The 25,918-nt window shown below is 37.1% G+C and overlaps 1 non-coding gene and 1 pseudogene across 1 annotated transcript; one reads left to right on the forward strand and one right to left on the reverse strand.

Moving 5' to 3' along the window:
- The window catches only part of LOC134381663 (large ribosomal subunit protein eL15-like), a 47,153-nt pseudogene extending 22,942 nt beyond the window's left edge, over positions 1 to 24,211 (forward strand).
- LOC134382913 (U6 spliceosomal RNA) lies at positions 14,135 to 14,239 on the reverse strand. Its single transcript, XR_010024156.1, has one exon. It is a non-coding gene; the product is annotated as a U6 spliceosomal RNA (small nuclear RNA).
- Positions 24,212 to 25,918: the final 1,707 nt, after the last annotated feature.

The raw sequence follows: 25,918 nt of genomic DNA on the forward strand, positions 1-25,918 counted from the left end.
TTGTCTTATTTCCTCAAACTCATTTTCTTGCTTGGGCAATATGGGTCACATCTATGTGTTTCTTTAAAACGGTAGAAATAGGGAATTCTTTTCACAAGATCATTTAAACTTTCTATACTATTAAAAAGCTATCGGGAAGTACTTTGTGTACGTTGAAATTTTCCTAACATAGACAATATCATGAAATTGGTTATATAATGGCATGAGCCATGTCCTCATAAAGTTTACTGTTCAGCAAATATTAAACAAATAACCTCACAACGTGTAATTACAAATTGCAAAAGTGTTGCTACAGAAGGATAACAAGAAGGATTTGGTGTCTCTATGTGAAGTGATAGTTAAACTGAGAACAAAATTAGCAGTACAGTTTATCCAGTTTAAGAGAGAGGAGGGGAAAATTTCATACAGATATAAAGATACAGTCAAGGGTTGAAGGAGAAGAAAGAATCAGCATATTTAAGAACTGGAAATGCAACCAGTACAGCAAGAACATGTTGAAGGAAGTGAAATAAGTACAAGATAAGATCTGAAAGCAAATCAAGGGTCAGATTGTCCATAACCTTGTAAGCCAAGACAAGAGGCTTTTATTTTATCCTAATCCAATATAACTCAATTAAGGTTTGGAAGTGGGAAATGAAATGATCTGATTATCATTTTTAAAAGATCATTCTGGGTGCTGCATGAAGAATGGATTGGAAAGCAATACAGTAGAAATTGAGAGACAAGTAAAAATGCTACTGCAAGCTAGACTGGCAAAAAAAAAAAAAGAGAGAGAGAAGGAGAAGACTCAAATTCCTGAAGTCAGGAATAAAGAGGAAAACTCAATACAAATTCAAAAGAAATTTTTTAAAAATTACATGGGAATACTATGAAGAATTGGACGCTAACAAATTAGATCACAAAAGAAATGGACAAATCCTGGAAAGACAAAAACTACCAAAACTGACTCAAGAAGAAGCAGCAAATGTGAATAGATCTACAATAAGTAAAGAGATTAATTAGTAATTTAAAATTATTTCCAACAAATAAAAGCCTAGGCCCAGATGGCTTCACTAGCAAATTCTACCAAACATTTAAAGAAAAATTAATACCAATTCTTCACAAACTCTTCCCAAAAATAGAAGAAAAGGGGTAAGAGGAGGTCTCTATGAAGGCAGTATTACCCTAATACCACAACCAGACAAAGACATCACAAGAAAATATAAAACATAGACAAACATCTCTTATTAGTATGGATGCAAAAATCCTCTGCAGAATATTAGCAAGCAAAATCAAAATTAGGTATATATTACAGCAATATATAAAAAAGATTATACACCATAACAAAGTAGAATTTAGTCCAGGAATTCAAGGTTGTCTTAAGAACAAACATATAACATACCATATCAATAAAATGAAGAACATGATCACCTCAATAAATACAGAAAAACATCTGATAAAATCTGACATATATTAATGACTAAACAAACAAACAAAGAATAGAAGGGAAGTTACTCAACCCAATAAAAAACATCTTTAAAAAACACAAACAGCCTCACCCTTAAAGGTAAAAGATCAAATCCTTTTCCTCAGGATCAGGAACAAGACATCCTTATGTCTGATTTCACCACCTCCTTTCAACATTGTACTGGAGGTTTGAGCTAGGTCACTTAAGCAACAAAAGTAAGTAAAATACATCCAGATTGGAGAGGAAGAAGTTAAACTATTTCATTTTCACTTACCATAATTTTGTGCATAGGAAATAAAGAATGCACTAAAAAAAAACTACTAGAACTAATAAATGAGTTTAACAAAGTTGCAGCATACAAAAGCAATGTACAAAAATCAATTGTACCCAGCAGCCCCCATGGGACCCCCAGGCAGGGGAGGCCCTGCCTTCAAAAGGCTCACCCAGCCACCACAGAGGCCCCACCGGAGTGACAGGCAGCCATGCATCAACAATACTCCCTGCCACTGCTGCAGACAGCAGTTCAGAATGAGTGGGCAATGCTAGCCTCTGCCACAGCAACTACTGCCATAAGGACAGCTTGCTGCCAAAACAGCAACAACCACTACCTCATAGGTTACTTGATGACCTCTCATCAGCATAGATGGAAGGAGCATCACCAACAGAGCCCAGGGAAAAAGGAAAGAAAAAACAGAAAACCCATCCAGAGTCACCCATTCAAACTGAGGTGCACTAGTATACACCAGTGCACCCATCAGTGTCAGGGTGAGCTAGCCAGGGTACCAACAGTCCCACCCAAGAACACCCACTGTAACCTACGAGTGACAAGACTCCAAGGAACTATCCCCCAAATTTTGAGAGCTTGCCTATGTCCTGATGAACCAATATAGTGTCACTAACCTCAGCAAAGAAATAATAAGTGTCCTAGGGAATATGTCACAGAGGTAATATCATGCAACTTCGACACTGAATTTGGCCAAAAACCTTCACAGAGATGACACTAATGCATCTACCTGGATCCAATACTAAAACACCTGATTCAACCATCATTATAAAACACACTTGCAAGAGGAAATCCCTCTCTACTAACCCCACTCTTGAGTACTAGAAAAAGTAACTTCTCTACCAGATGACTAAACACTAATGGAAAGAAACTAGAAATATGAAAAAACAAGAAAATATGACACCACCAAAGGAATATAATAATTCTCAAATACCAGATCCTATAGAAGAGGAAGTCCTTGAAATGACTGAAAAGGAATTCTGAGCAACTATTCTAAGGAAACTCAATCAGGTACAAGAAGACTCAGTTAGACAACACAATAAAATGAGAAAGAGTATACAGAAACAGAAGGAGGAAATGTGCAAAGAAATCAGTGCCCTGAAAAAGAATGTAGTAGAGCTCGTGGAGCTGAAGGATTCATTCAATGAAATAGAAAACACAACAAAGAGCTTAAACAGCAGACTAGAACAAGCAGAAGAGAGAAATTCTGATTTTGAAGACAGCCTGTTCAAAAGAACACAGGGGGACAAAAAAAGAAAAAAGAATTTTAAAAATTGAAGAAAATCTAAGAGAGATAGCAGACAACCTTAAGCATTCAAATATCCAAATCATGGATGTTCCAGAAGGGGAGGAAAAAGGAAAAGGAATTGAAAACATATTCAATAAAATAATAGCAGAAAACCTCCCAAATATAGGTAGAGACACAGATCTTTAGATCCAGGAGGCTTGAAGAGCCCCAAACATATTTAACCTAAAAAGGTCCTCTCTAAGACATGTTATAGTCAAATTGGCCAAACTCAAAGACAAAGAGAGAAGCTTAAAGGCTGCAAGAAAAAAGCACCAAGTCACCTATGAGGGAGCTCCTATTAGACTAACAGTGGACTTTTCATAAGAAACCCTAAAAGCTAGAAGAAAATGGGATGATTAATTCAAAATACTGAAAAACAAAAATTGCCAGCCAAGAATACTTTACCCAGTAAGGTTATCCTTCTGAAATGAAAGACATATTTCTCAGACAAACAAAAACTGCAGGAGTTCACTACCACATGACCAGTCTTACAAGAAATTCTCAAGGGAGTACTCTGCCTGGTACCTGAAAAACAACCATCATTACCATGAATTCTCAAGAAGGAAAAACACCCACAAGTAAAACAAAAATGCAAACAATAAAGAGAGAAGTTTATCTACCATCTGAAGAAACCAACAAACACAGAAGGCAAACAGTAACTCAGAAAAAAAGGAAAAGATATTTAAAACATCCAAACAGAAATCAATAAAATGTCAGGAGTAAATCAACACCTTTCAATAATAACTCTTTTTTTAATTGTTTATTAGCATATTCGTTGTTACAAATCATACTTATTCTTTATGCCCCTTATCCAGTCCCTCCCCTTTCCCCTCCCCCTCCTCCTTCATCTGATAGATTAACTGTTTCTCTGTTGGTTTGTTGCCTAGATGGTCTGTCCAGTACTGAGACAGCTGTGATCAAGTCCTCCCATATTACGGTAAATCAGATGCTTCTTCTATTACTCTGGAGTGTGCTTTGTGAAGAGAGAGGACCTCTTCTTTTTATTTATTTATTTATTTGTTTGTTTATTTATTTATTTATTTATTTATTTATTTATTTTGGTCTCTGCTGGTGCCTCCCCTTGTGTCAATATACTTGAGAGTCTGGCATGCCGTCTGCATGCTTGCTGTGACTGCTGCTATAGAGACTAGCTGCTTTTGCAGCAGTCACAGCAATTACAGTGGCTATGGTGGACTAGCATGTGAAATGGTGGTTTTGTGTTCTCTTTAGCTGGTTGTAGATGGGTTCGGCTTCCCCCAGCTCTATTCCTCAAGCCACCAGTTGGGTCCTGGGGCAGTGGTGGCAGCTTGCCTAATTGTGGCTGGGGTCGACTTCCATCAGTTCCATGCCTCCTTCTAGCATGTTGTTGCAGAGCAGTTGCAGGGGAGAAAGAGAAGTGAAGGGAGAAAGGAAATAGGGTGGGAAGTGAGGGAAGGAGGGGTAGCATGATTGAGGCCTATGGCCACCCTCTCATTCTGGCAGGGGAGACCAGAGGGCTTCCATGGCAGCTGGGTCATTGCTGGGCAGGATGCAGATGTCTGGGGGCTGTGGATGAAGCCCTTAGCCCCCCACCGCCCTGGCTCAGCAGCCTGGGGAACTTCCTGCAGTGGCTCAGTGGTCATCACTGGGCTGGTTGTGGATGTCAGGGGGGTGTAGCTGAGGCCCTGGGTCCCCCACCCCCATCACCCTGGCTCAAGAGCCCTGGGCAATTCATGCGGCAGGTCAGTCATCACTGGGCTGGCTGTGGATGTCAGGGTGGGGGAAGTGGCTAAAGCCCTCATCCCTTCCCCTTCTCCACCCTCCCTGTCTTGGGAGTCCAAGGGGCTTCTGGTCCTTCTAAGTTTTATAGGTGTTCTTTGGTGATGTGAGACATTTCCCAGTTAATATCAAACTTTGTCTCTGATCTGTGGGGGATGTCCTTTGGTTACTTCTAAAATGGAGGAACATCCTGTGGGGACCAACATTTGAGCCCTTTAGTTGAGCTAAGCTAAACTGCTTTATCACTGCTGATTCCCTGGGGAAGGCGTTTTGTGGAGTTCAGGTTTTAAGGGTTGACTTTGAATGTATGTCTGGGTCTCATGCAGTCTGGTACCCCTGGGTTGTGTGGAAACTCTGGGCCTGAGTTTTTCAGCAAACTGTACCCCCTGCAGTTCTATATTCCTGACCATTCTCCACTGATTGGAAGCAGATAAGGCTGTCCATGCTCTGCCCCAGTGTTCCCCCAGTGGGTTCATCTCCCCCACCACCAGCACTCTAAACACTTCTCATAGAAAAGGCCCTGCACCAGTCTCTTGCAATGACTCATCGGCCCCTAAATGGTTCCTTTTTTACATTGTCTATGGCTCCTTGCTCCTATGTGAGTCCACAGGAACCCTGTTAGTGGTCTTGCAAGCCTGGGGGCCACCAAGGCCCTCTTCTCCCCTACTACCTCCAAGCAACTTCATACAAAAGGCACAGCTGTGGCTTTTGCCAGCTCTTGCTCCATGTGCTCACTAGGGAAAGCCTTAAAGCAGTTGGGGCTCAAAATGGTGGGAGCGATCATTCTTTCTGTCATCATGGCTTCTCCTGCCTTCATGAACTCCTAGTTCTCTCCTCATCTTCCGCTGAGCTCCAGTGGCCCCAGCTTGGCTGTCATTGCTTTAAATAGTTGTAAATTGGTTGATTTGTGATTTGCGGGAGAGAGTAACACCAGAGACCGTCTATTCCACCATCTTGACCAGAAACTCAATAATAACGCTTAATGAAAAAGGATTAAATTCCCCACTCAAAAGACACAGACCAATTTATTGGATTAAAAAGATGGACCCAACAATATGCTGTCTTCAAGAGATTCACCTCACATGTAAAGACACACACAGACTAATAAAAAAAAAAAGTAAGCTGGAATAGCTATTTTTATATCAGATAAAATGGACTTTAAACCAAAAACCACAAAAAGAGATAAAGAAGGCCACTATATAATGATAAAGCGATCTATCCAGCCAGAAAACATAACAATCGTAAATATATATGCACCCAACATCAGAGCAGCCAAATATATAAAGCAAACACTATTAGACCTAAAGAAAGAGATAGACATTAATGCCATAATAGTAGGGGACCTGAGCACCCCACTCTCAACATTGGACAGATCATCTAGGCAAAAAATCAACAGAGGAACACAGTATCTAAACAACACTTTAGATCAATTGGACTTGGCAGACATCTACACAACGTTTCACCCAACATTCTCAGAATATACATTCTTCTCATCAGCAAATGGAGCATTCTCCAGGATAGACCACATGTTAGGTCACAAATCAAGTCTCAACAAATTCAAAAAAATTGGAATTATTCCATGTATTTTTTCAGACCACAATGGATTAAAACTAGAAATTGATAACAAATGAAACTCTGGAAACTATACAAATATGTGGAAATTAAACAACATTCTACTGAATGACATATGGGTTCAAGAAGAAATTAAACAGGAAATCAAAAAATTTATTAAAACTAATGAAAATAAGGACACATCATACCAAAACCTGTAGGATACTGCGAAAGCAGTAGTAAGAGGGAAATTTATCAAAATAAATGCTTATTTCAGAAGAATGGAAAGATGGCAAGTAAACAACCTAATGCTTCACCTCAAAAAACTAGAAAAACAAGAATAATCCAAACCCAAAGTTAGCAGATGGAAAGAAATAATGAAGATCAAAGCAGAACTAAATGAAATCGAAACCCCAACAACAATACAAAAGATCAATGAAACAAAAAGTTGGTTTTTTGAGAAGATAAATAAAATTTATAAGCCATTAGTCAGGCTAACTAAAAGAAGAATGAAGACAAAAATAAAAAAAATTAGAAATGAGAAAGGAGATATTACAACTGATACCTTGGAAATACAAAGAATCATTAGAGACTATTATTAACAACTATATGCCAACAAATTTGAAAACTTGGAGGAAATGGATAAACTTCTGGACACACACAAACTATCAAGACTGAACCAAGAAGACATAGAAAATTTAAACAGATCAATAACAGTCAAAGATAATGAAGCTGTAATCAGCAGTCTCCCAACAAATTAAATCCCTGGACCAGATGGTTTCACTGCAGAATTCTACCAAACCTTTAAAGAAGAATTAATCCCAATTCTCTATAACTATTCCAAAAAATTGCATCAGAGGCTATTCTCCCAAACTCTTTCTATGAGGCAGACATCATCCTGATACCAAAACCAAACGAAGATGCAACAAATAAAGAAAACTGCAGGCCAATATTATCTAATAGAATACAGCAACACACATAAAATTATACACCATGATCAAGTGGGATTCATCCCAAGAATGAGAGGATGGTTCAACATACATAAGTCAATAAATGTGATAAACCTCATCAACAAAATCAAAGACAAAAACCTTAGGATCATTTCTATAGACACTGAAAAAGCATGTGATAAAATTCAACATTTGTTCATGATAAAGACTCTCAACAAATTAGGTATAGAAAGAAATTATCCCGAAAAAATTAAAGCTGTATATGACAAACCACTGCCAATATCATTCTGAATGGGGAAAAGTTGAAAGCTTTTCCCTTAAGAACAGAAACAAGGCAATGAAAACACTCTCACCAGTCCTATTCAATAGAGTATTGGAAATACTAGCCCAGAGCAATCAGGGAAGGGAAAGAAATAAAGGGCATCCAGATTGGAAAAGATGTAGTCAAATTGTCCCTATTAACAGATGACATAACCTGTATATAGAACAGCCTAAAGACACTACAGAAACCTCTTAGAGTTGTCAATGATTTCATCAAGGTGCAGGATACAAAATAAACACACAAAAATCAATCAGTTTTTTTCCAAGAGTTCACAGAAAGATTTATGTTACCTTTTAATTCTACTTTTCCATGAACCTTTTCTTAATTTTAATTTTAACTTCTCAATATTCATTGCAGTTGATTTTCATGACCCTTTACCCATTCCTCTTCCCAATCACATTTTTATACTCCAACAATGAAAAAGCAAAAAAATAAATTAAGAAAGCTAGCCCATTTATAATAGTCACCAAAAAAATAAAATACCTAGGAATAACGTTAACCAAGGATGTGAAAAACCTCTATGACGAGAACCACAAATTACTGTTGAGAGAAATTAAAGAGGACACAAGAACATGGAAAGATATCCAATTCTCTTGGATTGGAAGAATTAACATTGTGAAAATGTTCATATTACCCAAAGTCATCTGTAGGTTCAACACAATCCCCATCAAAATACCAATGACATCCTTTACAGAAATGGAAAAACAATTCTAACATTCATATGGAACAACAAAAGACCATGAATAGCCAAAGCAATCCTGAGAAAAAAAATAAAGCTAGAGGTACAGCACCTGACTTTAAACTATACTACAAAACCATAGTAACCAAAACAGTATGGTATTGGCATAAAAACAGACAAACAGACCAATGGAACAAAACAAAGAATCCTGAAATCAGCCCATACACCTATAGCCATCTGATCTTTGACAATATCACCAAGAACACATACTGGGGAAGAGATTGTTTCTTCAATAAATGGTGCTGGGAAAATTGGGCATCCATATGTACAGGAATAAAACTAGAACCATACCTCTGGTCATATACCAAAATCAACTCAAAATGAGTTAAAGAATTAAATGTACATCCTAAAACAATAAAACTTCTAAAAGAAAACATAGGGGAAACACTTCAGGAAGTAGGATTGGGCGTAGACTTTATGAATATGACCCCAAACTCACACACAATCAAAGGAAAAATAAACAAATGGGCTTGTATTAAATTAAAAAGCTTCTGCACAGCAAAAGAAACAATTAACAGAGCAAAAAGAAAACCAACAGAGTGGGAGAAAATATTTGCAAAATATACATCTGACAAAGGATTACTGTCCAGAATATACAAGGAACTCAAACAGCTTAACAGCAAAAAAACAAGTAACCTGATTAAAAAACGGGCAAAGAAGCTGAATAGGCATTTATTGAAGGAAGATATATGAATGGCCAACAGATACATGAAAAAATGCTCAACATCACTTAGCACTTAGGAAATGCAAATCAAAACCAGTCACAGAAAGAGAAATACCACGTGTTCTCACTTATATGTGAGAGCAAATAAAAATAAATAAACAGATAAATAGAAAAAAAAGACACAATAATCACAGCAATTCTTTGAACTTGTTAGGATAAGTGAACAGATATGATGTTGATGGAGGTGGGGGGGGGGAGCAGGAAGGGAGAAAGGGAGGAATTGGTGAAGGGCCACAAAAACAACTACATTGTATACTGATAAATTTAAAAATATATTTAAAAATTCAATTGTATTTCTATGCATTAGCAATAAATGATCCAAAATTGAAACTAAGGAAACAATTCTACTTACTATAGCATTTAAATAATAAAATATTTAAGAATAAATTTAACAAAAGAAGTGCAAGATCTGTATACTAAAAAGTACAAGACTTCCTAAAATAAGATTTAAACAAATAAAAAGATATTCCATGTTCATGGATCAGACTTAATATTGTAAAGATGGTAGTATTTCCCAAACTAAACTACAAATTAACACAATCCTTATCAAAATCCCAACTGTCTTTTTTGCAGAAATTGACACACTTGTCATAAAATAGAATTAGGAGTCCAGGGGGAAAAAACATACACTTATGGCCAATTTATTTTGAAAATGTTGCCAAGGTTATGGAAAGAATAATCTTTTCAACAAAAGGTGCTGGGACAAATGGATGTGCACATGCAAAAGAAGAAAGTTAGAATCCTGTTTTGCATTAAAACAAAAAATTAACTGAAAATGAATCATGACTTAAATGTAAGAACTAAAGCTGCAACAATTTTCTAGAAAAATATAAGAGTAAATATTCACTATCTGGGGCTAGGCCCTGGCCTCTTAGATATGACACCAAGGCCAGAATAACAAAAGAAAATTAGGTAAGTTGAACTACATTAAAATTTTTAAAGTTTTGTGTTACAAAAAAAATTATCAAGGAAACAAAAAGACAACACCCAAAATGGGAGAAAATATTTGTAAATCATATATCTGATAAAAGACTTGTATCTAGAATATATTAAAAGCTCTTACAACTCAATAATAAAAATGCTAATCATCCAATTAAAAAGTGGGCAAAGGATTTAAATAGAAATTTCTCCAAAGAAGATATACAAATGAAAATAAATTAAGTACATGAGAAGATATTCAACATCGTTAGTCATTGTGGAAATGCAAATCAAAACCACATGGAGGTTTTATCTTTACAATTTATCTTCAGTATCCTTCAGTGGTATATGAATATAATCAAAAGACAGATAATAGCAAGAGCTGATGAAGACAGAGAAATTGGAACTTCCACTCACTGTAGCTGGGATAAAGCCAGTACAGCCACTTTGGAACAGAGTTGTGAAGTTCTTCAAAAAGTTAAAAATAGAGTTACCACATGACTCAACAATTCTCACTCCTTGGATAAGTATATATCCAAGAGAAATGAAAACGTGTGTATATGAAAATGTGACACAAATGTTCATAGCAACATTCTTCAAAAAGTGGAAGCAATCTAAACTGTCAAAAAAGGGGAAGCAATCCCAAAGTCCATCAAATGATGAACAGATAGACAGTGTGTTATATCCTTACAATGGACTATTATTCAGCCGTGCAAAGTAGTGTAATACTAATACATGTTACAACACAGATGAACCTTAACAACATTATGCCAAGTGAAAGAAGCCAGGCACATATGATCACATTACTGCATAATTCCATTTATATGGAATGCCCAGGATAAGCAAATCTACAGAGACTAAATAGAAAGTCGATTAGTGGTTGCCTGGGGCTGAGAGTGGTTGAGGAGAAAAGTGGGGAGTGACTGCTAATGCATAAGGAATTTCTTTTCAGGATAATGAAATGTTCTAAACGTAGATTTTGGTGATGGTTGCGCAATAATGTGAATATACTAAAAAACTCTGAATTGTGCACTTAAAGTGGGTGGATTTAATGGTGTGTGAATTATATCTCAGTAAAGATATTTAAAAACCGAAAAGAAAAGAGCAAGAATGCACTGCACTGTAGAGACAATAGAGATGTAAACCAGAACAGTAGCAATGGTTACAGGGAAAAGTATACATATGTGACAGAGCTGATGTGGAGGGGAGGGACAACAGGGCATCAGAAATGACGTCCTTTTTCCAGCATGATCAATCAGGTGGTAGTATTTATCAGATATATGGCATTAAAGTTTATGGAAATAAATGAGATTAACCAAGGCAAGATAGACATAGAGATTAAAATAATCCAGGATGGAGTCCTCATGAGTTCAAAAATTTATAAGTTGAATAGAATAAGAGTCAGAAAAAGATCACTTAAAAGAAGAAAGCATTTGTAAAAGGATAGTGTAGTAAACTATGCCCGAGTACTAAGAAGTCTAAAATAAGGATTGAAAGTGACCATTAATTTAGAAATGTGAAGTTCATTATATAGAAGTAAGCATTTTTGTCTTAATCATCAAAATGCTTAAAGCAAAAGGTTTTAGGTCTATCTTATCAAGATAATTGACTTGCACCTCCATTGCACTTTGTATGTATAAATATAAGCTTAATCCTAACGTATCTTTAATACGATGTCAAAATTTTTCATGCACATATTCTTTATCAGCTAGAGAAAGGCAATTTATTAAGCATCTCAAGGTGCCAGACCCATATAGTTTATTTATATAAATCTTCCCAATCAATTCTTATATGGGCAAGCAAATGAGATACATATTGCTCTTCCCATTACAAATATGACAACTGAAATTTAGAGATGTCAAGTAACTTCCCTAGGTTTTCAAACCTTGTAAATAAGGAATTCAATGAGGATTCAGAATGTTTTATTTCTTTTACATGTTTTATTGCTTATCTCTAATTTTCCAGAGTGGTACAGATTTTAAAATCTTATCTTTTTATCATTATTATATTATGTACTGGTTTATGAGTTTATTGAATGTTTCCCACTAAAAATATTAGTTCAATGAGCAGAGAGATTTTAGAAATCTTGTATACCAATGACTCCTCAATGCCTACAATAGTTTAATGGGATAGGGAGCTATGGTCTCCAAAAGTTAGATCTTTTAAACAACTTTTAAAAGTAAAATATAGTATTGGCACAACAATTATTTAACCCATTATGAAAAGATGTGAGAAAAACCTTAGAAAAGGCAAAGTGTTGAGCCTCATAAGGAGAATAATTAGAAACTGCTAGATCCACCACCAATCAAAGCACCCTGGTCTGATCCCTTCCCTAATGTTACGAACTGCTGCATAATCAGTAGCAATGGGACTGGAGGTTGCACAGGAAAGGGTCACAAGCTCTGCCTGAAGGCACCAAGGAAGGCTTGACCAAGATGATATTCCAGCTGGTCATAAATGTTGACTAGGACTTGGTCATAAAAGTTGGTTAGATGCTGATTACAAAAGTTGATTTGCAACAGAGTCAAAAATGAACAAATAATCTGAATTAAAAATGGGCAAAAGATGTGAATAAACATTTCTTAAAAGAAGACATACAAATGGCCAACAGGTATATGAAAAAAATCTCTAATCATCAGGGAAATGCAAATTAAAACCACAATGAAATATCATCTCATCTCAGTTAGAATGGCTATTATCAACAAGACAAGAAATGACAAATGCTAGTGAGGATGTGAAGAAAAGGGAACTCTTGGACACTATTGGTGGGAACATAAATTAACACAGCCATTATGGAAAACAGTAAAGAGGTTTCTCAAAAAGCTGAAAATAGAGCTACCTTATAACCCAACAATGCCACTATTGTGTACATAAACTAAGGAAATGAAATCAGTACATGAAAGACACATCTGCACTCCCATGTTCATTGCAGCACTATTCACAACAGCCAAGAGATGAAATCAACCCAATATAAATGCATAAAGAAAATGTGGTATATACACAATGGAATACTACTCAGCTATAAAAAAGAACAAAATCCTGTCATTTGTGACAACATGGATGGAACTGGAGACCATCATGTTAAATGAAGTAAGCCAGGCAGAGACAAATACCACATGATCTCACTCATATGTGAATCTAAAAAAAAGAAGAAAAAAGTGGTTCCTCATAAAATTAAAGAGTAGAATAATGGCTGTCAATAGGTACCATATTACAGGTAGATACAAAGAGTAAGTTGTGGTGTTCTCGGGTGACTATAGCTAATAATATTGTATTGCATACTTCTAAATAGCTAAAAAAAAAAAAAGAGGATCTCGAATGTAATCACTACAAATAAATGATAAGTGGATCGTAATCAATATATGCATGTATTAAAACAACACACTGTACCCTATGAACATGTATAATTAAAAATAAATAGATGTTTTTTAAAAGTTCATTTGCAGCAGGGTGAAAGGTGTGAAGCTATATTGCAGTTTTTAAAAATTTTTAATTGATTATTGACAAATTATAAGTGTGTAGATAGATTTGTGAGATACAAAGTGATGCTATAATATATGTATAAAATACAGAGTGATTGAATCAGGCTAATCAACATATCCATCACCTCAAATACTTCTGATTTATTCCCCCTGTCTAACTGAGACATTGTACTCTTTGACGAACATCTCCTTATTACCCCACTCCCCAGTCTCTGGTAACCACTATTCCCAGAAGCAGAAGCTCTCTGCTTTTATGAGCTTGGTTGTTTTAGATTTATATTTTATATATATATATATTTTTATTTTGTCGATATACATTGTGGCTGATTATTGCTCCCCATCACCAAAACCTCCCTCCCTTCTCCCTCCCCCCCTCCCCCCCAACAATGTCCTTTCTGTTTGCTTGTCGTATGAACTTCAAATAATTGTGGTTGTTATATCTTCTTCCCCCCCCCCCCCGGTTTGTGTGTGTGTGTGTGTGTGTGTGTGTGTGTGTGTGTGTGAATTTATATATTAATTTTTAGCTCCCACCAATAAGTGAGAACATGTGGTATTTCTCTTTCTGTGCCTGACTTGTTTCACTTAATATAATTCTCTCAAGGTCCATCCATGTTGTTGCAAATGGCAGTATTTCATTCGTTTTTATAGCTGAGTAGTATTCCATTGTGTAGAAAAAATATGGAACGCTTAACGAATTTGCGTCATCCTTGCGCAGGGGCCATGCTAATCTTCTCTGTATCGTTCCAATTTTAGTATATGTGCTGCCGAAGCGAGCACAGTTGTTTTAGATTTGACAGATAAGTGAGAACCTGTCCCATTTGTCTTTCTGTGCCTGGCTTATTTCACTTAGCATAATGTCCTCCATGTTCATCCAAACTGTCTCAAATGACATAATTTCCCTCTCTTTTAAGATTGAATAGTATTCCGTCGTGTATACATATCACATTTTCTTTATCTATTCATTGGTTGATAAACACTTAGGGCAAATAATTTTGTATAATTTCAGCATAGAATGCTTTTAGGAAAATGGGTTTTAAGACAAGGGTTGGTTCAATTTGGGCTTTGTTATATGCCTTCTCTCTCTAGGAATTACTGGGTGTCTTTAGATAACAGGTGTCAGGAGTAGAAAATATAATGATTTCTGATTACCCCACCCTTAGTGAACACTTTTTTAAAATATTTATTTATTTATTTATTAACATTATTATTCTTTTACATTCTAAGATGTTATTGCAGAGCAGCTGGGGGAGGGGGGAAAAAAGGGGGAGGGATATGCGGGGAGGAGGAAGAAGAAGGGGAGCATGGTCAAGGCCTGTGGCACCCCCTCATTCCAGCAGGGAACACCAGGGTGCTTCCAGCAGCAGCTCAGTCATTGCTGGGCTGGGTGCAGATGTCAGGGGGCATGGCTGAGGCTCTTGGCTCCCCACCACCCCAGCTCGGGTGCACGAAACGTTTCCAGTGGTGGCTTGGTGATCATCACTGGGTTTGGTGTGGATGTCAGGGGTCATGGCTGAGGTCTCTGGCCCCCCACAAACACCCTAACTCAGGAGCCCAGGGCACTTCCTGTGGAGGCTCAATGGTCATCGCTGGGCTGGTTGCAGATGTCAGGAGGGGCATGGCTGAGGCCCTAAGCCCCCCACTACCTCAGCCAGGGAGCCCAGGAAAATATTATTTCAACTTAAAACAGAGTTCTGGGGCCAATACTGATCATACAAATTGATAAGTTCTTATTGTAGCAGCTGTTAACATTGCAAGTTTTATGCACACTTCATTCTCTCCTGTCAGCACTACATTTTCAGTTATTTGTTATATACTTCATTCCAGTGTGAGCCCCTTGAGGGCAGAAAATAATATTTCACCTTTCATACCTCTACGGGCAAATACACGATTCATTAATGTTTGTGAAATCTTGAATAAAGGCATGTCTGAACACTGGCTACACATTAGAAATAAACCTGAAATCTGCACCCAGGCCCATCACTTGGTAATTAAACAACTTTAATTAAGAACCTTTACCAAAATTATAACAATGGGCTTAGAATATCTCAGTCTTATATAGCTCTAAAATTTTAACTGCAAATGGAACTTTAAGATGTCTTTCAGTCTCCTGGTCTGCCAAACATTGATTTAGTTCATTGGCTTTTGCATGAGTTGTCTATTTCTAAGTAGCCAATTGCCTCAACGCTTAGTGACTTAAAACAAGAAATATTTCTTTATCTCATGGTTTCTGGGGATCAGTACTACAGCTGCAGCCAGGTTCCACTGTTTCAAGGTCTCTCACAAGGCTGCAGTCAAAGTGTTGGCTGGGGCTACAGTCATTTCAGGGCTCAAGCAGAAAAGCATCCAGTTCTGAGCCCTATCACTGGTCATTGTCAGGCCACAGAAGGTCTACTTCCAAGCTTATTCCACATGGCTGTTTGCCAGAGGCATCAGTTCCTCGCCACATAGGCCTCTCCACAGGGCAGCTCACAACATGGCAGCCGGCTTCATCAGAACGAGTGAGCAAGAAAACAGAGAGAGTGTACAAGGGAGAGGATTTTCTTCAGTTACCTAATCTCAGAAGTGACAGTACATCAGTTTTGTCATATTTCATTAGTTGAAAGTGAGTCACTAGATCACAGCCACAGTCAAGGGCAGAAAATTATAAATGACATGAATACCAGGAGGTAAAAATCATTGGGAGATATCTTAGAGGTTGCCTACAAGAGCCCTCTTTTCCATGCCAAATACTAAAAAAAAAAAAAAAAAAAAAAAAAAAATATGTCTTTTGGGAGTGCGTGGTATCAAGAAAAATTGTAAAAGATTCAAAACAGGCAATAAAGATTGCTGGGTGTACAGCCTAGCACACCATTCCAGGTTATCTCGGCCTTTCATTGACTTCAATCTAGTTCACAACTTGTGGAAAACTGATAACTACACAAACCTACACAAACTCTTCTTGTCCATGCAAATTGTGTCTCTGGAGATACAAGAGATTATTTCCCTGTGGACTTTGTCCAATTAGGTATCTATTAAGCACATCTATTTCAGCAATCCTGATAGCCTGTATATGTATCTGCTCTTTGGATTCTCCTTTGAACCAGTTGGAACATCTTACAAGCTTCCTTATTAATTAATGATTTAAATAAAATCTTTGACATGTTTATTTTATATTTGTATGAAAGTCATGATTTTATCTTTTTAAACAGTCGTCCTGCAAACAGACAACACACCATTTAACAACCTTTTATGGTTTTGTCAGCCCTTAAATAAAAAACCAAATCCTCAATATGAGTGCTACATGATCTGCCCATCTCTCCAGCCTCACTTCTGTTAACTTTCTTTTGCTTTTGCTTCTCCAGTGACTTCTGGTCTTCCATTCCCCAACACCATTTCCCTCCTTGGCTCTTCACCAAGTCCTCTGCCTGTAGTTCTTCACCCTCACTGTTTTTCACCTCTTTACCAGGAACACCTAGCCATCATCTGCATTGCTTTCCTGACCATTTCTGTCTAAGCTGGGGTCCCTCATTCTATGTTCTGTTACCGTATCCTCAGGAAACAGCACAGCTTGAAACACAGAGAACATTTATTGAATAAATAGATATTCAACATTTGTTGAATAAATAGATAAGTGAATGAAAGCTGCCTAATTTCAGCTGTGATTGTTCTAATTTGTTCGCTGCATTCTTGAAATTTTTTTAAAAAAGGATGCAAGGGCATCTGCTTTTAATTGACTGATTTAACTGAGCTAAATGTAAGATATGAAATGTGCTTTTTTTCTCCTAAAGTCAATGGACCTGTGAATGGCCAAAGCAAACTACCCACCACCCTAAACATGCACAGTGCTGCAAAGTACATAGCTGCAAAACCAAATTTCCACTGCCTGATTCTCATCTTCACTTAGTCCCTCAGAAGTTGGATGTGTTTTTCTCTGAGAAAAAAAAAAAAAAGGCAAGAGCAAAGAGATCCATGTCTCCTAACCTTTTAAGAATCAATCAGCCCTAGGGTTTCTGATTTCTGGTGGAAGGGAGGTCTACAGAAGTTATTTGTGTTCCTGACAGGGGTCCTGCCTCTGCAGAACAAGAATTTAGTTCTGACACGTCATCATCCGCAGCAGTGGACATCCATTCTGACATTTTCTAAAAAGGCAAAGATAGAATCACAACACAAAAATTCCCGCCATGTTAAAAGGGCTTTTCAGACTAAAACCATCTGTGGTTTTGCTGATGAGTCAGATCACACCTCTACCTTTTGTACCCTCTCTACCCCATGTTGGGACGGGAGGACGAAAGTAGGAGAATGGAGATTAACTCATCTAAAGAAAGTGTAAATATATTAGATATAAGGAGCTGTAAAATATGTTCAAAGACTGCTTTTTCTTCTCTGCTTTTATTGGGTGTAAATATCCATTGACTGCAGTATTGACTTTCAGTTTTATAATATTGTCATTTTATGAGGCTTGACTTATCCCAGAGGGAGGAGGCATTATAAACACCAGTTCCCCATTACAAAAGCAGGTTATATCCACCAACTTATTTTTCAAGGTGATTGTAAAACTATTCTCCAAACATCATACATACTATTGTTTACTTATATTTTATATCAATACAAGTTGATGGTAAGAATTACTTTAATGACCACCCTCTGGTGTGTTCCTGACTTGATGACGTGGCAGAGCTTCCTTCCCCAATCTTGAGTTGTCCCTGGGGTTTCCTCCCGTTCCCAATCCCTTTGCTTTTTATGGGCTGAAAGAGACTATATGTAGGAGGTATGAGAATCTGGAATGCTAATATCTAACACTATCTGATATGCAGGGAAAAACTGCAGTAAGTCCTAAACTTCAGGTGTCTGTCTCAATTCAGAAAGCCCTGTTCAGCCTAGCAGACATAAGGTGATCAGATTCCAAAGGAATTTGCTCTTACCCACTGCGCCCGTCCTACTAACACCAAAACATCCAGAAGTAGACCCAACTATAAGTCAAGAAAAATACAATAACAGATTGTATTTTTCTTCTTGTACATGATTAACGAGTTGACAGAAAGGTAATTATATGCATTAATTTACCTTTCCCAATTCTTACCTTTTCTCATGCTATTATTCCCTTCTTTGTATAGGTTCTCATAGCTGTTTGTCTTCATTATAATACTGGTCACATCCTAGTGAGGCTGGTTGTCTTTGATTTTGTCTCTCTAGATTATGGTTCTTTTAAAAGCAAGAAATGGGTATTATTTATGTTAGTACTGTCAAGGCTTAACATATAGTTAATATACAATGGATTGTTTTAGGATGGATGAATAAATCAAACTAGCTCTTTCAACCCAGAGAGATTTAGTAAATTATCAAAGCCAGTGCATTCATTGTGGATCAAGGGTCTGATATCAAACATCATGTTAGTTTCTCCCTCGACTCCACTAGATATGCATCTCAGCCAGATCCCTGGTATGATATTTAGGTGGCCATGAGATACCAGAGTACCAACCAATCAAATAGGTGTTCTTTATTTCTAAGTAGGACATCTAGTTACCTATCCCTACCAGTTTTTCAACCATGGTGAGATAGCCCAGACGGTATAGGAATCTCAAGTCTACCTCTCTTGATCTCTCTTACAACCTACCCCAAAACCTGCAACTATCTATCGAGTGTCTTCCAAGTAGGAGACTCTCTGTTAAATATCTTAGTCCTTTTCCTTTGGTTCCCAACCTGGAGTCCTTCAGCTTTTCAAAGATGAAGGCCTTTCTCAAGTAAAGACACACCTGGCTCCAAATTTTACCTTTATGAAAAGAAACAAGAAATAAATAAGAGAATTATCTCTTCTCTACCTGGCCATCTTTTCTAGTTTTGTGACTATTTACTCCTACCAGCAAAGGTCCTCATCTGCTGGGCTTGGGAATAAGCATAATGATTCCTTTCTAGCATTGCCTTCTCCTGCCTGGGTGGAATGAAGGGCCAAAGGCATAAATCCAAACAACATCAGAAGCAAATACCACAACGGTGGTTTAGAAATAAATTAAAGATTATGAATATCTACTTTGTAATAATATAGCTTATAATGATGCCACCTAATAAAGCCTTTTCCCTGGGGATACCACGGAAAGGAAAGGAAAGAAGGGAGAAATTAAGCAAAGAAGAAAGATATTAATACTCATTATTAAACCAAGACAAGAGGTAAAATAAATTGCCAACTTTGTCTCCCCTCTGAATTTTCTGCAAAAGCAAAGTGATTTTTTTTTTTTCTCTTACCATTTAGTAGCTATTTGGACCAGAAGAGAAATGGCTCCCTTACATATTAGCCCATGTAAGAGAGATAAGACCTACTTACCCTTTTCTCGTTGCACTCTCTGGCCTACATATTTTTTTCTCTCATTTTCTGTTCTCAAAATCCTTTGGAGAGTAATGGTTTAGTTAATATCACTCCCTGCATTAAATGTGATCGTCCACTACTTCTCCCACTGTAAGCATTTTCACTCATTTTCAATGTGTGGGTGTGATTTATTTTATTTGGTTTTATTTGGTTTTTGTTTTAATATTTACTGACCTATTAGCAGTTTCTGGGAAAATGTTGAACCCCTTCGAAAAGCACATCAATGATTGCATTTAATATAATGAGTCAAAAATGGAATAAAAGTATGTGAGCAGCCGAAAATAATGAGCTGGCAGTTTTAGGGGATTCAGTTTCCAGATCTTCAACATCAGATAAACTTTTTCCTAAAACTGTTCTCTTAGAGTTGATTCTCTTTCCCACTTTGCCACAATATTCTTTTCTCGTTTTTGAATAGAAAGGCACATCTCTCACTATACTAAATCTTACTACGGTGTACTAAATCAGGTTATAAAAAATGCATAGTTGCCAAACAAAGGCACAATTCAAAATATTGGTGTTAGAACCAAGAAAGTGAATGAGATTAACAGCTGCAAAGGAAATCCTTTTCAAATCAAGTGGTTTCTAATCCTTTGCTTTTAATAGATATAATGAAGGATAGAATTGAGTTGTCAGCTACTGAATTATTGAAAATTATTTTTTATGATAGATCATTAGGTGATTTTTGGAATTTAACTTGGAAGGAGCCTGTTGCAACATCTATTTTTACCTAACAAACAACCCCAAAACTTAGTGTCTTCAAACAACAATTTATATTTCTCATAATTCTGTAGGATAGGAATTTGGGTCAGGCTTAGCTGAGACTATCTTTCTCTCCTTGTATGTCAGCTGTGGTCATTCACTCAGTTGCTTTCAGTTGGTGAAATACATAGAACAAGATAAAAAGTCCAAGGAGGTTTCACGCCCATATCTGATGCCTCTGACCCCCTGTGTGACTCCATGTGGGCTTTCCCTCAGCAGAGTGGACTATGGACTTCTTAAAACATGGCTAGCTTCAAGAGGTAAATAGTTGCTGCCAGGCCTCTTAAATGCTAGGCCCAGAGCTCTCACGGTGTCACTTCCTCCAAATTTAATTGATCAAAGAAAATTACAAGACCAGACCAGAGAAAAGGGTAGAGGAAATAGATTTGGTCTCCTGTTGGATGGAGTAATATGCTTGTACCTGCAAGAAAGGAATTGGTGGCAGGCGTATTTGGAGACTACCTACCACAGAATTCAAAGAGTTGAGTGACATCACCGTTAATAAAACTTCTCACCAAATACTTTTCATAGACTTGATAGCCCATATTTTGTAATGAAAGATTCTTTACAAATGTCAGCAATTATTGTTAACTATGAGGTGACAACTTAAGACAATACATCAGTCCTGAACTTTGCAGGATGGCCAAGTTGTAGTGCACTGGCAACTCATTAGAAATTTCCTTATTATTTTGACACAGGTTCATGTGGTCAAATAAAAGGCCTATTTTTAATGTTTTAGTTACAGGAAAGCATAGAATCACAGGTTGGATTTCCATTACTAGCTCATTATTCTAATAAAAGCATATGGTTTTACACAGAAGAAGATCCCTGCTGTTTGAAGACTAAGAGATGACAGGACTATAAAAAATGTGTAATGTCTACAGTGGTTTTCAGAAATTTGATGAGGAATTTCCTGTAGTCTGGAGTGGAAAAACGAGAATGATGCCCTGGTTGTTGAAGGCTAAGCATCCCATTTCTTACTACTAAAAATACTTCTGCTTTGTTAGAGATAATACGTAATACTCCTAATATATTATATTATGTAGTATATAATTCTCCTAATGTTTATATGTAAGGTCAACTTTTTCACATTCTACTTATAAGTGAGATCATTCCTTTATGTTCTAAGCCTATAAATTTCCCTTGAAATACTGAATAAATGTTTATTAAATTAAATCAAACTATTAAATAGTCAACCTGAAGGTAAAAATGGCATTTCTATTTCCTATTATTTATACATTGACATAGAAATGTTTTTATTTTTAAAATAATAAGCCAACAGTCATTTATTCATTCATTCAACTCAATAATTTATTTATTCTTTTCTTCAGACACATGTTAACTTACACGTCAATTGTGCATCACTAGCTACAAAGTTTTTAATAGTTTTGATTCAGGTGGTGAAGAAACATTCCACCATTACTAGTAGCTGTCAATAGTTCCAGCCAAGTATTTTCACACATCAGGAGATTGCGGTATATAAGCAAATTAACAACTCTACTCTCTTTTAAATACTTGCCTTTTATTTTAAACTATACAGATTTCATAAATAAACCAGAAATTAAAACATATAAAATCCAAAAAACGTATAAGCTTATTACAGAACATAAATTACAAACACAAATCAATTTTTTTCAAATTTATTTACTTTTTTTTTTTTTTATAGCATGAAAGTAAATATTTATTCAGAATAAGAAAGGAATTCACAACAAATAGCATATCTTTAAAAGCTGAAAAATGCAGAAAAATGACCATCTGTTTATGAACTGGCTGGCACCACTATAATATATTTCCACAGACTGGCTTCTGGCTCTGCTTGTTCCTCCTCCACTCCTTATCTCCCTGCAGTGTCAGTACCACAGGACAGGGTCATATCACAGTACAGCCTCTGACCCTATGCCTTCATTTCACAACACCAGGCAAGTTGCCACAATGGGCAGTAGGACACTCCTGACATCCTTTCCTGCACTGGACAGCCAGCAACAGTTTGTCTATAGAATGACTCTGAACCACAGGAGTATATCCCACGAAACCCAAACTAAATGTATGCCCAACTCATCTTCACCTTAGCCAGATCTCAAAAGTGCCTGTGGCCACTCCAATGCCACCCATCTAGAGGAGAAATCAGAAGGAGAAGGCACAGCAGTCCTAACCAACTGCGATTAAAATATACGTTTGCTAATTTCACTAAAACTATCACCATATGAACAGAATGCCCCTGGGGAATGGGCCCTAGAAGTAAATCCACCTCTAGCTACAGGTGTACTCACAATTTGTGCAGCATTCCAGAGCAGGTGGCATCCCTCAGAAAGGCGAAACCCTATGAGGGGGTGGTCACCAAATTCGGTGAAGTATACAAAATTTACTTGACAAATCCTGGGAAGGTATCTAGAAGGTCTGGCCAAATTGAGGGGTGAGAGGCCAGCCACAGCCAGCAGTAGAGAAAACAAATCAAACGTGAGCCCCAAATGAAAAGTCCCAAGAGACAGCACTCCAAATTACAGGCATAGTTTTGCAAAGAAGCTGCTTCTCACAAGGGTAACTCTATTTTGTTTGTTCCAGAATAAGGAACAGTGGCTATTTATTTATTTAAAGGTGGTGAACAGCTCTCCCAGACATTGCCAGAAGGCCAGGGAGTTCTAAATATAAACTGCCTTCCAATAATTTGAAAACCTAAAAGTTGATAGTACACTGCTGTTGGAAAAAAATGCAAGTTTGGGGTGCCACACATCTGTGGATTCAAATCCAGGCTCTGCTACTTAGTGGCTCTATGACCCCAGACAAGGTACTTGGCTGCTTGAAGCCTCAGTTTCCTCACCCACACAATGGGTTTAATGATATGTACTCCATCGTCTTATTGAAACTTCATGGTATTTCTGACAATTCTACCACAAATGGAATTTTCAGCAAATAGTAGCCATTAGTATAAAGCTGTCTTTCCCACTGACTGCGCCATGGCACAAAGAAGGCAGCTAAGTATTTGGTGACCTTGCCTGTTACACAAGTAAATAAATACTCATTTCTTAAGTTGAGATTAAAACCCCAGTTGAAATTTGGGAGTTTCTATCTGGTGGCATCCATCAGGTAAGCCAAAGTAGTTGCTTACAAGTACATCCAGTAGCTATGGAAGAAGGAGCCGTTGACGTAATTGGCTTTCCTCTGAGGATCCACTGCTGGCATAGGTCCCTGCCCCACCTGGCCAGATAAAGTGAGCAAACTGGAATACAAGGCCATGCCAGGTTGTGTCAAATATCAGATTTGTGTGCACCATGGTGGCTACAAGTGCCCAGTTCCTAAGGGTGCAGCCTACAGTAAGCCTGTCCATCAGGGCTTTAACCAGCTAGTTAGCTCGAAGCCTTCAGTCTGTTGCTAAGGAGCGAGCTGGATGCCACTGTGGGGCTCTGAGAGTCCCGAATTCCTCCTGAGTGGTGACGATTCTACGTACAAATCCTTTGAGGTTATCTTCATTGATCCCAACACCCAATGGATCACCAAACCCGTCCACAAGCACAGGGAGAGCTGACATCTGCAGGTTCCAAGAGCCGTGGCCTTGGAAAGGGCCACACGTTTCAATACATTGTTGGTGGTTCTTGCCCTGCAGTTCAGAGAAGACATCATACTCTCCAGCCCTACCATTACCGCTGGTATAAGTCATATTCGTAAAAATCATACCTAACAAACAATTTGGGACAGTCATGTCTGCTAAAAAGCATTCTCCAATTTGTCTGTTTAAACAGTTCTACAGATTATTTCATGAATACATTGTCAAATTGTGAAAGTTAAAGTGCAATAGCGTTTGAAGACTATAAATGATGGTGTAATAAAATAAGTTTGTCTTTGCTTTGTCTTATTACGGACTTAAATGTCAGTGTTAAAAAAGGTGTGCTGTGCTATATAACAGGTGTAAAATAAATTCTTTAAAGGAGAAAAAAATTAATTTAGGGGTGTTGGAGAGGAAAACTTTTGCTCTACACATTTAAGTTCAGTGACTGTGGCTTGCAAATCTAACTGACAAATGACAGATTAACAGGAGAGAAGAAATACCACTTTTATTAATATTTTCATGTATGGGAGTCATAGAAAAGAAGGGAAACTCAAAATGGTTAGACTTACGGACTTATATGTCATTTTGACAAAGGAGCGTTTGGGCTTCAAGGGATGACAAATTGTGGAAAAGTGAGTAGGAAATATATGGGGGGACTAACAGAAAATAAGGATTATTTTAGTAAGATTTGTTTATGCAGACTCATCTCACCAAGTCTCCATCTCCCATGAGAAGAGTTGCTCTCCTTTTCCTAATACAGGAGAGGGGGACACCTTCACAAAAGGAAATGTATGTGTTCTTATTAGACAAAAAGAGGAGGGAAGAGAACACTTTATGCTTGATTCTCAATTGCTCAAAATAACCCTTATGCCACAATAGCATATTTTAAGGTGGCATATCCTGATCCCCTTCAAAATTTATTTACTATTTACTTTAAATTCACAAATATTTCCTTTTTTTTTTTTTTTTCTGGTGGCTGGGCAGTAAGGAGATCCAAACTTTGACCTTGGTGTTAACAACACCACACTCTAACCAAGTCAGCTAACCAGCTGAAATAAATAAATAATAAAACAAATAAGTAAAAAAAAAAAAAAGAAAGATACCACAATCACAGTAATATGTTGAACTGAGGTTACCAGAGGTAGGAAAGGGGGAGGGAGTAGGGAGTAAGGGAGGAATTGGTAAAGGGCTACAAAAATTGATAACATTGTATAATGCTGAATATACTAATTATCCTGATTTGAGCATCACATATTACACACCGGTATTGATATTCAATACTGTACCCCATAGATATGTACAATCAACTATGTTTCAATAAAAAATAAAATAAAAATGTTAAAAAAATCAAATCATTGTAATTAAAAAAAATAAATAACTTGACAGGTAAAATTGTATGTATTTATTGTATGAAACATGATGTTTTACGGTATATATATATATATATGCTGTGGAATGGTTAAATCTAGCTAATCGAAATATGCATTACCTCACATAGTTATTAATTTTGTGGTGGAAACTTTTAACTTCTACTCTCTTACCATGTTTTAAGAATACAATATATAGTCATTAGCTATAGTCACCTTACTGTACAATAGATCTCTTAAATTTATTCTTCCTATATAATTGTAATTTTGTATCATTTAACCAACATTTCCCAAACCACCCACCAGCCACTGCAGCCTCTGGTAACCACCACTCTAGTCTCTACTTGCACAAGATCATCTTTTTTATATTCCACACAAATGAGATCATGTGGTATTTGTCTCTTCATGCCTGGCTTATTTCACTTAACATAATGTCTTCCAGGTTC

Source organism: Cynocephalus volans, chromosome 7, assembly GCF_027409185.1.
Source record: "Cynocephalus volans isolate mCynVol1 chromosome 7, mCynVol1.pri, whole genome shotgun sequence".
Lineage (NCBI taxonomy): Eukaryota > Metazoa > Chordata > Mammalia > Dermoptera > Cynocephalidae > Cynocephalus > Cynocephalus volans.